General features: G+C 45.4%; 1 long non-coding RNA gene across 1 annotated transcript in view; it reads left to right on the forward strand.

The window, feature by feature from the left end:
* Positions 1-16399, forward strand: part of LOC115456719 — a 179080-nt gene that overhangs the window by 137833 nt on the left and 24848 nt on the right. Inside the window, exon 2 of the long non-coding RNA XR_003939912.1 lies at positions 9311-9445. This is a non-coding gene — a long non-coding RNA (uncharacterized LOC115456719). The remainder of the gene's footprint in view (positions 1-9310; positions 9446-16399) is intronic.

The following is a 16399-nucleotide window of genomic DNA, read 5'->3' on the forward strand; positions in this document are numbered from 1 at the left end:
TGGGGCTGAATAGTGCAGTCTATTGTACTTCCCTTAGCTCTAAATTGGCCTGCAGCCACTGAAGCCTGCACTGCAACCCTCATTGAAGTTATGGGAAGTGGGGTAGGGACAGAGCATGGGTGCATCAGGTTTACTGTTTTTTTCTTTTTCAAAAAAGTTGGCAACTCTAGTGCCCACCCATCCAACCTGTTGGCCCACCCAAAAATTGCTTTCTGGCTACGCCACTGTTTTGGAGGGCTCAGCGTACAATATAATGGGGGGGGGGGGGTTAACACTGAGATGTGTACCTGAGACCTTTTATGTGAAGACCACTGCATTGCCTTCTAGGGTCCCCCACTGCTCTGCTGGGATGTCTGTGTGGCTAGTCTACTAAGAATGATGCCCCCCAGGCATTCCAATGGCTTGATATTGTGCATTTTCTCCTTGGACTTTTTTTTTTCTAAAATGTTCCTAAAAGATAGATTCACTGAACACAAAAACATCTAGCAAATGAGCATTTTTGAAACAATAATTTGAGTGTTTTTCTGGTTTGAAAATGGCCATGTTTGCTACTAGATTTTTGGATGTTTTTTGCAAAACATCCAATATCATATTTAGACATCATATCAAAAATGCCCCTCCAAGTAAAACAAATACAATAAAAGGGCACATCTCTAACTGCTTCCTGATATATAAGATTGTTTTCCTAGTAGAACTCAGTTTTTCCTTTTTTTTGGATTTATTTACTAGTAGACTTTGCCAACCAGACCAAATTGCTTGTGACTCCTGAGGCAGGTGCTTTTCATACTGAAACGCAGGACTGCATCGAGTCTATTGAATCTAACAGCTTTATTGTCAATAAGAAAGACTTTCTAGCTTTGTTGCACATTTGTGCCTAGTTGTTTAGTTTTTTTTAATAAACAAGTTACCCTTGTTTTGGAATTCAATTGTCTGTCCTCCATTTTTCCATTTTTTTCCTTTTGATGTTACCATTTTTATTTGTTAACTGCTTTCATTTTCGTTTGAAAGGTGGTGCATCAATCCTTATTAAACATTAAACAATATGGTCATATTTCTGTTATATGATTGTTCTACAGTGCTGTTAAATGTATATATTTCTGATACTGTTTCATGTCAGGCCTATTATTAGGTTTCAATTTGCTGTTTCCATATTTAAGTCATTGATTGTATTTATGCTTATATTTGGTCATTTTGCTATTGTTATGCTGTTATGTACAAACCAACAGAAAAGTAGGAAAAGAACTACAAATGCTGCATAGAATAGTACAAGCAAAGGAGATAGGAAAGTTGTCAAACCCTTGCTGCCAGGACATGAGACCCCAGAGATCAAAACCTGTCACATTGTGATCCTCCTGAGAACGCCAAAAAGTAGAGGTGAGACTTCTGGTTGCCTGCATCGAATATCCGTTTTTTTAAGGCCAGCTAGTGCATGCCTGATTAACTCGATATTCAGAGATAACCGGCTATTTGTTAGCACATAAAGATAAGATTGCTCTTTACGCATTAACACTGGCCGGTGTAGCTCTGAAAATTGGGAGGTAACTGGACTCTGCCCCCCGGAATACTCCCAAGGGCCCTGCACTGCCGACTAGAGACCTGCACAGGAATGGGGTTTGTAGCTTTTATTTTCCTGTTTCTGTTTTTTCCCCTCTGTTTCCTCTCTCACATCAAATCTAGCACCAATCCCTTCCCGTGAGTCCAGTGCCCCTCTCTGGGCCACAAAAAAAAATGATTTTTCTGTGGTGGTGGCAGCAGTGGTAACGTGAACAAGCTGTCTGGACCAACCCAGCCCTTACCTCTGCATCGTCGCACACGCTCATTAACAGGAAGTTACATCAGAGAAGGGTGGGATGCTACAGAAGGAAGGACTGGTCAGCCCAGACAATTTGTTCCCGTTGCCAATGCTAGTACCAGCAAAGGAAGGGAGAGGTGCTGGATCCACAGCAGGAGCGGAGAGGAAGTAGAGGGAAGGGAGAGGGCACAGAGAATTGCTGGACCATAGGGTGGGAGGATAAGGGAGAGGGAATTGCTGGACCTTAGGAGTGAAGGAGGAGGGAGAAGGAATTTTTGGATCATAGGGGTGGAGGGGAAGGGAGAGGGGACAGTGAATGCTGGACTATATGAGTGGAGGAGAGAGAGGGGTGGGTAGGATGGGGAGATGGGCTACAAGTGTGGGTGGAGAATGAGAAAGGAAATGTTGGGGTAGAAGAGTGTAGGAAGGAAGAAGGAGGGGAGATATTTTGCATGGTGGAACCATGTGGGAGAGACCATCAGGGTTCTCAAGGGAGATGAGTGAGATGAAAATGGTGAGTACAGAGGGTAGAAGTGAGTCGTCAGTGGGGGTGGAGCTAGGCAGGGTTGGGCAAAGGGCAGGGCTAGGCAAGGGGCTGGAAGGCCCCACCAAACTGGTTTGTACAGGGTCCCACAATTGCTAAGACCGGCCCTGGTGAAAGGTGTAGATCCGGAGGTTAGCTGGTAGTTTTAGTTGGTACGTGACAGGGCCAATCTGATGGGTCACTGAATACAGCCCAGTGAATCGAGGGGCAAACTGGGCTGAAGGTGTTTTCAAGCGTAGATTCTGTGTGGAGATCCAAGTTCTCTATCTGGAAGCAAGGCACATGGCATCTCTTTTTGTCGGGCTGCTGCTTGAATCTCTGGGTCGTTTGAAGTAGAAGGTCCTGTTTGGTTTTCCAGATCTGTGAAAATGAAGTGATAGTCTTGGTAACCACAGGGACTTCTGGGGCTAGGGGTACAAGCATAGGTACCTGGTGGTGTTGGCCAAAGATAATCCAAAAAGGACAGGGCCTGTCTTAGCAATTGCGGGGCCCTGTGCAGACCAGTTAGGTGGGGCCCCCCACCCCACTTAGCTTCACCCCTTGTTGACAAGATGCATTTTAAACTTTTTTTTTATTTCAAATAAAGACAAATCAAGCAAAACTTGTACAGAAAAACTAATTCAAATATGCACAATGCTATCATAGGAAACCTTTGGGTTTAAAAAGCAAAAGCATGTGCGTGTAAGGACTAGATAAAATTAATTAAAACAAATCCGCTTAATACGTAATACTTGGTAGCAATAATGAAAAAGTAATTGAATATTCACATAGTAAACAGCCTGAGCCAATAGTCTCGGCAGCCATTTTTAAAGAGCGATGCGGCAACAAGGTATCAGCGCTGGCAGCGGGCAGGAAAGACTGGGGATCTTTCCTGCCCTGAAGACTCCACTACACCACCAGGGCGGCCTTTGGTATGTGCTGGGAGGGCACCCTGCGGCTCATGGGAGGGGAGGTAAGAAGTCAGATCGTGGCGGTGGTGGAGAGCAGGAGGGAATGCGGGGCCTGTGCGACCACTCCTCTTGCCCCTGCCTAAGACTGGCCCTGAAAAAGGAGATGCCCCGGTAGACGCACTTACGTGATTATTATGACAGAACTCTGCCAAGGTAACAACTGAGCCCAGCTGTCTTGTAGGACAGAAACAGTCTCATAAGAAAGCTTTTAGACTCTGATTCGTTCTCTCAGATTGAACATTAGTCTCTAGATGGTATCCTGAGATGAAGTCCAGTTTCACCTGCAGGGAGCAATTAAGGCTTTGCCAGAATTTAGAGGTGTACACCCCGGTCAGAGACAATGGACTCGGGTAAGCCATGCAATCGGAAGACTTCCCTGAAAAAGTGCTGACGTCAGTGTCCTCAGAACGTTGAGGGTGAGTTTTATTATATAGGATATGTAGCTTGATAGGTAACCAGTGGTGCTGTTTTAAAAGGGGGGTAGTGTGATCCAAATGGGAAGCATGGCATAGTAGCCTGATTGCGGTATTTTGAAGAGTTTGTAACCTTTTCAGCGATGACTGTGGTAAACCTGCATAAAGAATATTGCAGTAATCAAGTCGAGAACTAAAAAAGATGAGTAGAAGGGCATGATACGATAGTCTTTGTGATTAAAATAGTGCCGAACGGCTCGAAGTTGACGAAAAAATACAGACATGTGCTATTTGAGATTTAAAGGAGAGGGCAGAGTCCCAAATAATTCTCAGATATCCAAAACTAGTGGCAGGAGTCATTTGTGTTCCAAACGGAGTGAAGGGCATGGATGGAGGTGTGGAGAAACCAGAAAACCAACAGGCAACCGTCTCGATGGGGTTGAGGACTAAACGATGGTTACTCAACTAATGAGCAACTGCATCTAAATAAGTCTGGAGGGGAGTGATCACAGGGGGAGGGAAGAGTAACTCAGATAAGTAGGATAAATGAGAAGAATGTCATCTGTGTAATGGTATGCTGATCTGAAATAAACTGAAAAATGTTCTGCAGAAGAACCTAAAATGAGACAGAGGGCCTGGAGGTAGGTGGGCAGGAAGATCATGGGAATGGAGTAGAATGCTGGATGGGAGGAATTGGGATTTACAGGTGAATTGCACTGGGTTTTGGTTGTAATATACTTACATTTGAGATGTTTCTGTTATTTTGAAAACAGAGAAGTAACAATGGCATCCGCTGTTTAATTAATGCTGTTTTCATTCCAAAATGCCACCAAAAAAAAAACAACAGCATTGATATTTAGAATGGTTTAAGCATGCAGGAGAAGCTCGAGGAAGTTACATGGAAATACTTTTAAAACAAATAGGAGGAAATATTTTTTCACTCAAGAAATAGTTAAGCTCTGGAACTTTTTGCCAGAGGATGTGGTAAGAGTGGTTAGTGTAATCTGGGTTTAAAAAAGGTTTGGACAAATTCCTGCAGGAAAAGTCCATAGTCTGCTATTGAGACAGACATGGGAAGCAACTGCTTACCCTAGGATTTGTAGTATGGAGTGTTGCCACAATTTTGGTTTCTGCCAGGTACTTGTGACCTGGCTTGGCCACTGTTTGGAAAACAGGATACTGGGCTAGATGGACCACTGGTCTGACCCACTATGGCTACTCTTACTTTCTTATTATGTAAGCTCCTGCCTTTTTGCCCCAGTACAATCTGGGCAGTGCCAGGGCAGCCTGGGAAGACCTGGGCTGGTGATACTCAGTGCCCGAGTCTGTATACCTAACGAGACAGATAGGGCCCCATAAAATACAGCCCAATTTTTGCCTGGTTAGGAGTGTTGATAACCAGCTCTGAATAGCAGCCGGCACCTGGATAACTTCCAGGGTTTGTTTGTTTTTTTTATTTAAATTAAATTTACAAGTACCAACCTGAAAAGAAGAGCACAACATAGAAATATTACAATGCAAGAAAAACATATGATCATCAAGAAATAATAATGTGCTACATAGTCCACAATAAGGAAAAGGGGAGTGAGGGAAAAATCCTTGAAGCTACGGAATAAATATATAAGGAGAACAAAAGACCGCCCCCCCCCCCCCCCCAAAAGGGTTACACTAAAGAAAGCATACACATTGCATTATGAATTGCCCCAATATTCCCCTTACCAATGATTTGAGCTTAAGTGGAATCTGCTGTCTTATAAATGTCTATTAGAAACCAGTGGCGTAGCCAGAAGTCAATTTTTGGGTGGGCCAACAGGATGGATGGGTGGGCACTAGACAGTGGTTTGCTGGTAAATGTTTAACAACAGGCTCTCTCCCCAGTCCACCTCTGCGCCCCCCCCCCCCCCCCCCCCGTCCACCTCCCCTCAAAATTGCAGAGCTGGCTACAGCAGGGGAGAGAGCCTGGGGGGGGGGGGGGAGAGGCAATGCATTACTCTCTCCAGGAAAAAAAAAATTAAATGATCCCAGGTTCCAATCTAATTCATGTTTAATGTGGGATAATATGCCATAAATAAGTAAATAAATAAATATAAACTTTTAATGTTGAGCACCTGATTCCCAAAGTGGACATATTCCAAACACTATAATGAAAATAAAATGATTTTTTTCTACCTTTGTTGTCTGATGACTTTGTTTTTCTGATCATGCTGGCCCAGTATCTGATTCTGCTGCTATCTGTCCTCTTAACTCCGTTTCCAGGGCTTCCTTTCCATTTATTTCTTTCCTCCTTTCTTCTTCATTTCTTGCTCTATATCCTAAGTAAAAGCTGGGTCCTCCGCAGACTTGACTGTCCAGTGGATCCAGCTTCTGCATATTTTCTCCATCCATGTGCTGTTTTTCTCCTCTCTTCCTTTTCCCTCATATATCCTTCCTCTCTCTTCCCTCCCCTCCATCCATTTCAGCATTTCTTCTCTCTCCCTTCCCCTCCATCCATGTGCATCTCCTTCGTCTGTCTTCCCTCCCCTCCATCCATGTCCAGAATTTCTTCTTTCTCCCCTCCATCCTTGTGCATCTCCTTCCTGTCTTCCCTTCCTTCCCCTCCATCCATGTCCAACAATTCCCTCCCTGTTCTCCCCTCCATCCACCCATGTCCAGCAACTATCCTCTCTCCACTGCCCTTCCCTCCATCCATGTCCAGCAACTCTCTTCTACCCTCCCCTCCATCCACCTATGTCCAGCAACTCTCCTCTCCTCTCCCCTGCCCTCCCCTCTATCCACCCATGTCCAGCAACTCCCCTGCCCTCCATCCATCCATATCCAGCAATTCTCCTCTCTCCCCTGCCCCCCTCATCCATCCATATCCAGAAATCCTCCTCTCTCCCCTGCCCTGCCCTCCCCTCCATGTCCAGCAATTTCTCCTCTCTCCCTGGTCCTTGTCCTCCCATCCATGTCCATCGATGCTCCTCTCTCCCCTTTGACCATCTCCCTCTCATTCCCGCTCCAGCACTCCCATTCCCCCCTCTGTCTCTCCCTTACCCAGTCTCCTAAATTCCTCCCCCATTTTTCACCCAGTTCATTAGTCCCCCATTCTCCATACTCTATACTTACCACCCCTCCCAGTCCCATCCTTCCCTCTGCTCACCACCCTCTGCTGAATAAAGAAGATAACGTGGATGCAGGCAGCACAGCAGCTCACTAGGTTTGCTTGCTGTGCTTTAAGTGAATGGCGACGGCTGCGCAGGGGAGTAGAAACAGATTTTAAATGGCTTCCTTCTGTAGTCGCAGCAGCGAACTGGCGGGCAGCGGCACTAAAAGCATAAAGCAGCGAAGCTCTTAAATTCCGTCCTTCGCTTTCCGTTTCCTGCCCTCTCAGCGTCCCGCCTTCCTTTGATGTCATTCCCTTTCGGGCGGGCGGGACGCTGAGAGGGCAGGAAACGGAAAGCGAAGGACGGAATTGAAGAGCTTCGCTGCTTTATGCTTTCAGTGCCGCCGCCCGCCAGTTCGCCGCTGCAGCTAGTCTGGAGAGATCAGCTGGTTGGGCGGGCCTGAGCTGAAATTGGGTGGGCCTGGGCCCACCCAAGCCCAACCGTAGCTACGCCCCTGTTAGAAACTGTAGCTGATCAGAATCAAAGAAAGCATTTCTAGTTGAGGCAATCACTCTTTAACTTCCAGGTCTGCCAAAGACTTAGGGGCCCTCTTACTAAGCCTCGTACGCGTGTCCTACACGCGTCAATTTTGAACTACCGCCCAGCTACTGCCTGCATTACAATTAGCACGCTAACCTCATTAACTGTTGATTTTAACACTGTCTAGTACATAACAATAAGAACACAAAAGTTGCCCTACTGGTCCATCGTAAAAACTGGATAATCCCTGATTTCAAAATGACATCGTTCAGGAAGTGACCATTAAGATCTGTTTTAGTGAAATGGCATTCAGCGAAGATGATTATTGTTATTATTATTACATTTGTACCCCGCGCTTTCCCACATAATGCAGGCTCAATGCGGCTTACATAGTAATTTGAAATAAAAGTTAATAGAATTTTAATAAAACAGTAGTAAAACAATGTAAAGTTGGGCCTAGTAGTGTATGATAAGTTGAGCTAGATAATATATGACTAGGATAAAAGAGGGTAGACAGAATAGGATAGTGTAATTTGGGAGAAAGGGTAAGGAGGGATAAAATTAAGGAGAGATGGAAAGAGAAGGATGGGAGGTTGGTATTTAAGTCAGAACAGAATTGGGGGTGGAAGTTGGGGGGCATTTGGGTAGGCTTGCTTAAAGAGATGAGCTTTCAGCATTTTTCTAAAGGGCAAGAAGTCGTTTATTAATCGGATTGGTCTGGGTATAGTTGTGATTATAGTGGAGTATAGTGGAGGAGTGGCCTAGTGGTTAGGGTGGTGGACTTTGGTCCTGGGGAACTGAGGAACTGAGTTCGATTCCCGGCACAGGCAGCTCCTTGTGACTCTGGGCAAGTCACTTAACCCTCCATTGCCTGCCGCATTGAGCCTGCCATGAGTGGGAAAAAGTGCGGGGTACAAATGTAACAAAAAAAAAATTACATTTTTTTGTGACAGAATAAGGCATACAGAGCAAAGGGACTTTCCTAATAAAGGTCTGACTGATGTATTTTCAAGGGTCCTACTAAATGTTTAAACAATCGCAAAGTATTTTGAAGCTGGGTAAGGGGTCCCGTTTATTCTGGATACCATGGGGCTGATATTTAGACCATGAGAGTTCGCCTGGCTAACTCCCTTGGTCAGCGCTAAACCCAGATATTCAATGCCGGGCCGTTCCCGGTGATGGGCATTGAATATCCGGTTTATTTTTGGCTGGTTTGAACACAACCAGCTAACCTGATGTTCAGACTTAGACAGTTATATTGAAACTGGCCAAATGTAGGGCTCCTTTTACTAAGCGGCGGTAAGCCCAATGCGGGCTTACCGCTCGCTAAACAGGAAGTACCACCCGGCGATACTTACCACCCCTAGAGCTAATCAAGCAGTGCCACATGCTGCGAAGTTACCATCGGGTTATTGCGGGAGCCCCTACTGCCACTTCGATGGGCCGATGACAGCGCAGGTCCCCTTTTGCTGCAGCGTGGTAAACAGGGCCCGTAGCCACTTAAGTGGGACTGAAAATTGGCAGATAGCCGGTTATATTGGCCAATATAACCGACAAGCCGCTAACCGGTGGTATTCAACGGAAGATAGCCAGCTATCCCCCACTGAATATCGCCGGAGAGCCAGTTATGAGGCATTTAACTGGCCAGGTGTCGATCCTGGCCGGTTAAATGCTTCTGAATATCGGGGGGGGGGGGGGGGCAGGGGCATGCATATAGTTTATTCAGATTTGTTATACCACCATTAGCTAATTTACAGATCACAGTGGTGCACAATCTAAAATGAAAAGCCAAGTCGGAAAAGAGCTACAATGCTGACAGGAAAGTTTCAAACAACAAAGCCAAAACAAGAGAAGACAATCAAACAAGGGGAAAAGGGGGAAAAAAAGCAAAGGGGGCCTTTAATTGTCATCATTGTAAAGTGACCTTGATAGTAGCTATCTGTCCTATTACTTGCCATGATATTAAGCTGTCCCTTTCCATGTTTAAGAACCGGACACGAGCTGCGCTATTGGACAATCTTCATGATGAACTTCACACGCACACTCAGGCCATGTTAGGGCTGGGTCCTGAGGAAGACAAACTGGAAAATGGAGGCCATGGAGGATTCCTGGAATCATTTAAGGTACGCAGAAGGTCTAAAGATGGGCAAAATGGTCATCATGTACGATGAGATGCAGTAGAGTGCAGTCCAAGATTGTATAGAAATAATTGACTTCAAGTAGGAATTAATTGAAAGAAGGAAAGGGAAGGGATTGAGTTCACGCCTTTTTCAGTACTAGTTCAAGGTGAGTTACATTCAGGGTACACTAGGTATTTCCCTGTCACCAGAACTCTTACAATCTAAGGGCCCTGTTACAAAGCGGCGGTAAGCCCAACGCAGACATACCGCTCACTAAAAAGGAAATACCGCCGGGCTACCACAGCAGCCCAGCAGTAGTTCCCACCCCCAGCACGTCCTCATATTCGGCATTTCAAAAATATTTTATTTTTGTAGCACTGGTGTGTACCTGGCAGTAATTGGGTAGTGCTTCACACTGCTTGGTTACTGCTGGGTTAGCATGGGAGCCCTTACCACCACCTCAATGGGTGACGGTCAGGGATCCCCCCCTCCCCCCCAGAAATGGCTGCGCAGCAAGTGCTTCACTTGCCGCACAGCCATTTCCTGAAGAAAAGAAAGATTTACCTTTTACCCGCTGCGGGTACAAGGGGGCCTCGGCACACATCAAAAACATGCGCCAACCCCAGCACAGGCCCCCTTTTGCCACAGCTTGGTAAAAGGGGCCCCACTTTTGTACTCGAGACAATAGAGGGCTAAGTGACTTCCTCAAAATCACAAGGAGCCATAGTGGGATCGGAGCCAGGCTTCCCTGGTTCTCAGCACACTGTTTTACCCATTATCCCCTGGATTCTTTATAGCGTGAGCCAGAGGGGGCCAGACCCTGAGGTTGGGGGCGCATTTTGAGTGCTGCCTTGCCTTGCCCCCCCCCCCCCCCACTGCCTCGCCTCCTCGCCCCCCCCCCTCCCACCACCACCTCGCCTCCTTGTCACTTCCCCCGCAAAAACAAATACCTTTGCTGGCGGGGGTCCCCAACCCCCGCCAGCCAAAGCCTTCTTCAGCTCCGGTCTCCGCTGCCCTGCTCTTCTTTCTTCATGCTCCTCCTGTGCATGCTGACGCTCCTTTTCAGTTTGTGGGCCCCCCGTAGCTACGCCCCTGGCATAAGCTAAGTTGCATGTGCAAATCTGGTCATATTCTGGATTTGCATGTGCAATTTAATTACTTAACAAGCCCCAATCAGCGCTGATAATTTGCCACTTAACATGAAATTATTGACACTAATTAGCATTAATTAGAATTTACGCACAGAACAGTCTAAGCATATTCTATAACATGAAGGGAAGGGAAATGGGACTTGATATACTGTGGTACTTTGCAACTACATTCAAAGCGGTTTACATATATTCAGGTACTTATTTTGTACCAGGGGCAATGGAGGGTTAAGTGACTTGCCCAGAGTCACAAGGAGTTGCAGTAGGAATTGAACTCAGTTCCCCAGGATCAAAGTCCACTGCACTAACCACTAGGCTACTCCTCAAATTCTAAGCTGTGTAGTAGAAAAGGGGGCGTGGGCATTTCTAAAATCTATGCGCATTATAGAATACACCTGGTCCACGCATAGTTTAGGTGTCAGAATTTACACCAAGTTTTACTTGATGTAAATGCCTGTGACTAAATTTAGTTGAGATTAATTGACCAGCTAAGGGGGTCATGTACAAAAACGCACTAGCGTTTTTAGCGTGCACTAATGATTAGCGCACGCTAAGTGCTAGAGACGCCCATAGGAATATACGGACATCTCTAACATTTAGCACACACTTATTTTTAGTGCACGCTAAAAACACTAGGGCGCCTTTGTAAACGGGACCCTAAGTGAGCAACCGTGGCATGAAAATCAACCTCATATTTGTTTGACACATTAGAATATATTGAACAGCATAAGGCCAAGATCAATTGCCTTTGATAATGCAAAGATATATTGAGACCAATGAAGCATATCTCTGACAGGCTGATGATGAGAAGCCCTGCGCTGTTCCAAATAGCGCTCTAAAAATAGCACTGGAACAGCGCAGGGCTATAACGCCCCTATGATCAGAACTAATAGCAAGCAAATTTAGGCACGTTATTAGTTCTGATCAAAGGGGTGAAGTGTGGGAGGATTCTGCCTAAGTATGCACTCTCGCACTTGTTTGACAGGTCCCCCCCCCCTCCCCAACACAATGCCTGGAGGTCTGGTGGATCTCCAGGCCCCCCATCCCCAAAACACAAAAACCCTGGTGGTCCAGTGGGACCGCTAGCTTTTCCCCCCTCCCGACCCCTCCCCCCCAGACATTGAACAAAAATCCCTCTCCCTACGCCGCTCCAACCCCCCCCCCCCCCCATCTGCAGTCTACCATGCAGTAGTTGGAGGAGGGAGGTACTAGCACTCCCTTCCTCCTCTTCAGGTGCTTTCTCAAAATGAAGGCAGGCACCCTGTTTGCCCGGTGCATCCTGGGATGTACTAGGCGGGGTTGACTTCCATATAAGGGTTAAGCCCCGTCCAGTGCATAGATTTGGTCATTATTTGAAAACTGATGGAAATAGAAATTCTCTCAAATGTAACACCATTGTCCACATTAAGTACAATGGTTTAATTATACTTAGATGAATTTTCAGCTGAAAACTTAAGCTCCTAAGTCTAGCTTGAAAATAGGGCACAAATGTACAAACCTAACTTCGGAGCCTAAATTTAGAGCTCAGCCTTTTTTATGAATATCGAGTCCCAAAGCTTCAACACTAGCTGGTTAGACGGGTGCAAGACAAGTACAGTTCTTGTGTTAATAAACTACAAATTCAGGGGCCCTTTTAAAAAGTGGCAGTAAGCCCAACGCGGTCTTACCTCAGACTATCCTGGAACTCTGGGCCAACGCAGCTGCTGGCGGTAGTTCTGGCTCGACTGCACGCCATTTCTAGTGTGCCAGGAAAATGTGTCTTTTTGTAGTGTGGTTCTAACCCGGCGGTAATCGGGCATCACCGCACGCTGCCAAGTTACCACCAAGTTACCGCAGGAGCCCTTACCGCCACCTCAGTGGGTGGTGGTAAGTGCTCCCTGCCAGGGACGTAGCTACGTGGGGCCATGGGGGCCTGGGCCCCTGTAGATTTGGCCCTGGACCCCCCCTGCCGATGACCCTCTTGACCCCCCCTCCGCCACCAACCCTCCCCCGCCATCGCCTACCTTTGCTGGCGGGGGACCCCAACCCCCACCAGTCGAGGTCCTCTTCTTCCTTCGTTCTGTTTCTGAGTCTGATGTTTTGCATGTTGTATGTGTAGGACGTCAGACTCAGAAACAGAACGAAGGAAGAAGAGGACCTCGACTGGCGGGGGTTGGGGTCCCCTGCCAGTAAAGGTAGGTGACGGCGGGCGAGGGTTTTTGGCGGGGGGGGGGGTCAAGAGGGTCATCGGTAGAAGAGGGGTCGAGAGGGTCGTCAGTAAGGGGGGGGGGCAAAGTTGTTGGTGGGGGCAGGGGGGTGGCAATGGCGCTGGGGAGGCTAAAATGTGCCCCCTCACCTCGGGCTCTGGACCCCCCTCCTGCCGAAGTCTGGCTACGCCCCTGCTCCCTGCTGCATGGCCATGCTGTAAGAGTTATCTTACCACATGGTCATTTTTTGAGGAGGTAAAAGGACCCCTCAAATATTTCAAGTGGTACACCTGTTGTTCAGTTACTACTTGAAATATTCCCTCGTGAACAATTTATAATTAGACTGATTAACACTACAGCAGTACCTATCTTGCACCCATCTAGCCAGCAAAAAAGTCCTTCAGAGAATAAATAGTGTGGGGTGGGGTTTTAAGGTTGTTGGGCATGTTGGAATCACTGATAAGTTGAGGGCAATGATGGGGAATTGTTGACATTTTGGGAGGCACGGGGAGCTGTTAGTGGGCTGGGGGTACTGTCAGGTCTATTAATGGGGTACATTAGGAGGCTTAGACATTCAGAAAGGTATGGTAATGAGTCTTTGGGTTCAGTGGGTCAAGGTGAGTCAGTGGGGTGCATTTCTAGATTTAGGAGGTAATGCATACATTAGTAGATTTAAGGGGGGGTCATAATATTACCCTCCAAACCCACTACTATACCCCACTGGCACACCTAGCCCCATAAAATTTTTTCCACCCTACCCGCAAAAAATTGGTTAGGCAGTCAGTTTGGAATAGTAATGGGGTTGGGGGCTCAGTGGGTGACTGAATGTAGGCAAATATTAGCATAAGGGAGGATTATTAGTTGGGTGTGATGAGTGGAGTTAAAGTAGGTTTTGGATTATATGAGCAGCTAGGCTGAGTGGGGGTGCATTAATGATGGGGGGAGGGGGGAAAGTGATACAGTAGGTGGGGATTATGACACCCTCTTGTCTCCTGGGCCAGAGATTTTCTGTCTTGGAGGTCCTCAATTTGGATCTCTCAGGATCTGGTGTCTCTAACTGGGAATCATCTGTCCCGGTGTCCCCAAACTTGGGAGTCCTGTCTGTGGATGTTTTTTGTTTTATTTTGTTTTTTATTTTAATTTCTATTTTCTTACGTTGAAGTAAACACAAACTAAAAACTATACTTCACCTCTAGGGCTGATGTTAAAAATCAGCACTGAAAGTGAAGTGAAAAGGAGCTTTAAAGTTTGCATACTTTCCTGCAGTGAAACTAATTCCAGATGCAGGTATTTTCCATGCATTCGCATGGAGAGTGTTCCAAACTTTAGCACCCTTGTATTGCACAGTCTTTATTCTCAATAGACATAAAACAAAATAAAACATGGAAAAGAAAATAAGATACCTTTTTTATTGGACATAACTTAATACATTTCTTGATTAGCTTTCGAAGGTTGCCCTTCTTCGTCAGGTTGGAAATAAGCAAATGTTGGTAGATGGCAGTATATATAAGTAATATAGCAAAGAGAGGGAGCAAAGTACAAACAAAAAGTCCAAACAGCAAAACAGAAAGTATCAGGAGCCTTCAAAAAAAGGAATAGGAAATTTTAATCGAATGTATAGATGAAACAATCCTAGAATGGACCCGACATGGTCTGTGTTTCGGCGCACAGCGCCTGCGTCAGGGGTCACGAAGTGTAGCAAAAAACGTGTGGCTGTGGGCTGGAAGCAATATGCTGCACCACTGTGTTATCCCTTTGTACAATATCAAAAGGAGAGATGCTCTCACGAAACAACTTCTTCTGGTCACATTCTGACTTCAAAGGTCTTATGTTCGAAAGTTCCCTTGATTAAATATTTTGACACCCACCAGACAGGACTTAACAAAGATCTGGATTTTCTAGCCCATTATAAACCATAACATTGTACTGCTTTGTCACCCTCCTGTCTCCATGCATATCTCCCTGTCCCTCATCCACCCGACTCTTCCTGTCTCTCACCTATCCACCCCCATCCTGTTAGACTGTCACTGAAATGCTTTGATGTTTCACTCATATATACTGTCATCTACCAACATTTGCTTATTTCCGATCTGATGAAGAAGGGCAACCTTCGAAAGCTAATCAAGAAATGTATTAAGTTATGTCCAATAAAAAAGGTATCATCCTATTTTCTTTTCCATGTTTTATTTTGTTTTATTTCTATTGATTACCTTTAAAAGTGGACTAACACGGCTACCACACCTCTCTTCTCAATAGACAAAATCCTGGTAATCCTGTTCTTTAAACTTGGCAACAGTTTCTTCAGCAAACTTACTGTATAATGAAAGATTATCCTGCAAATTCTTGTCCATCTTTGTAATAGCTAGATACATATCTTTTAAGGATATATCTTGTGACAAAACTGAAGAAGCTTCATTTAAAGACATAAGTAAATAGAACAATTGCTGGTGCCTTACGTTGAGAAGATCCTACAACTTCCTTATCAAGGGATAAGAGAGAAGAATCACCCCTCTCAGGAAAATCCTGGCGGGGGTGGGTGGATACGTCCATTTGCTCTAGGGCACGCGCTATTTGTCTGATCATTACAGGTTATGGATGCAGGGTTCTACCCCCAGAAGAAAGGGAGGTGTCCAAAAGTGAAAGAGTAATCACATTAGAAGTATATATTGACCCTGGCATCTTAGCTGCTTGTAGATGTAAGTCCATGAGTCCCTTAACAACAATTGACACCAATGTCGTCTTCTTCCCTCCTCTCCCCCATTAGAGTGGAGCGCAGTCTCATACTCCTCAGCGGTTCCAAAGGGATGGGAGCTGCCCCTTTCATCACGCCACTTGGCAACAGATAACTTGGAAAATGCTGCCAGGGTTCTTAATTTAAGACTTTTTTTAAAATTTCCCTGTTAATCATTATTTATCCCCTCTTGAATTCTTTAAAATATATGTTAAGGAGGTGTTACAGTTGTCCTTTAGTAATACTGATGTTACTAATGTGTATTACTTTCCCAGAATGGTTAGGTTGATTAATCAGGGAGGAGGAGGTACATCATTTAAATTCTCCTGATAGTCTGGATCTTACAAAATTGTTGGAGTCTCCACAGGATAATATTTCTAAGAGAGCCACTCTTTTGATTTATTTTAGCATTACTGAGAAGAAGATGTTGCTATTATTAACATACATTAAAAAGAAGAGTGTACCTTTATATATGGTCAAATTATTTTTATGTTTCCTGATGTATCTAGGCCTACTCAGCTTAGATTTGAGGTTTTTGCTTTTCTGATTGTATTGCTTCTTTTTTTTCTTAATTTTTTATGTTAATTTTCTTTTTAACATTTTAAAATTCTAATAAAAAAAAAACATCCCAGTAGTTACCAATAATTGGGTTTAGAAGTAAAATAAAACCTGTTAACAGAGTAGTCTAATGGTTAGTGCAGCAGACTTTGATCCTGGGGAACTGGGTTTGATTCCCACTGCAGCTCCTTGTGACTCTGGGCAAGTCACAACGCTCCTTTGCCTCAGGTACAAATAATTACCTGTATATATGTAAACTACTTTGAGTATAGCTGCAAAAACCACAGAAAGGTGGTATATCAAGTCCCATTCCCTTTCCCCCCTCCTTTCAGCC

The sequence above is a fragment of the Microcaecilia unicolor genome, chromosome 13 (genome assembly GCF_901765095.1).
Source record: "Microcaecilia unicolor chromosome 13, aMicUni1.1, whole genome shotgun sequence".
Lineage (NCBI taxonomy): Eukaryota > Metazoa > Chordata > Amphibia > Gymnophiona > Siphonopidae > Microcaecilia > Microcaecilia unicolor.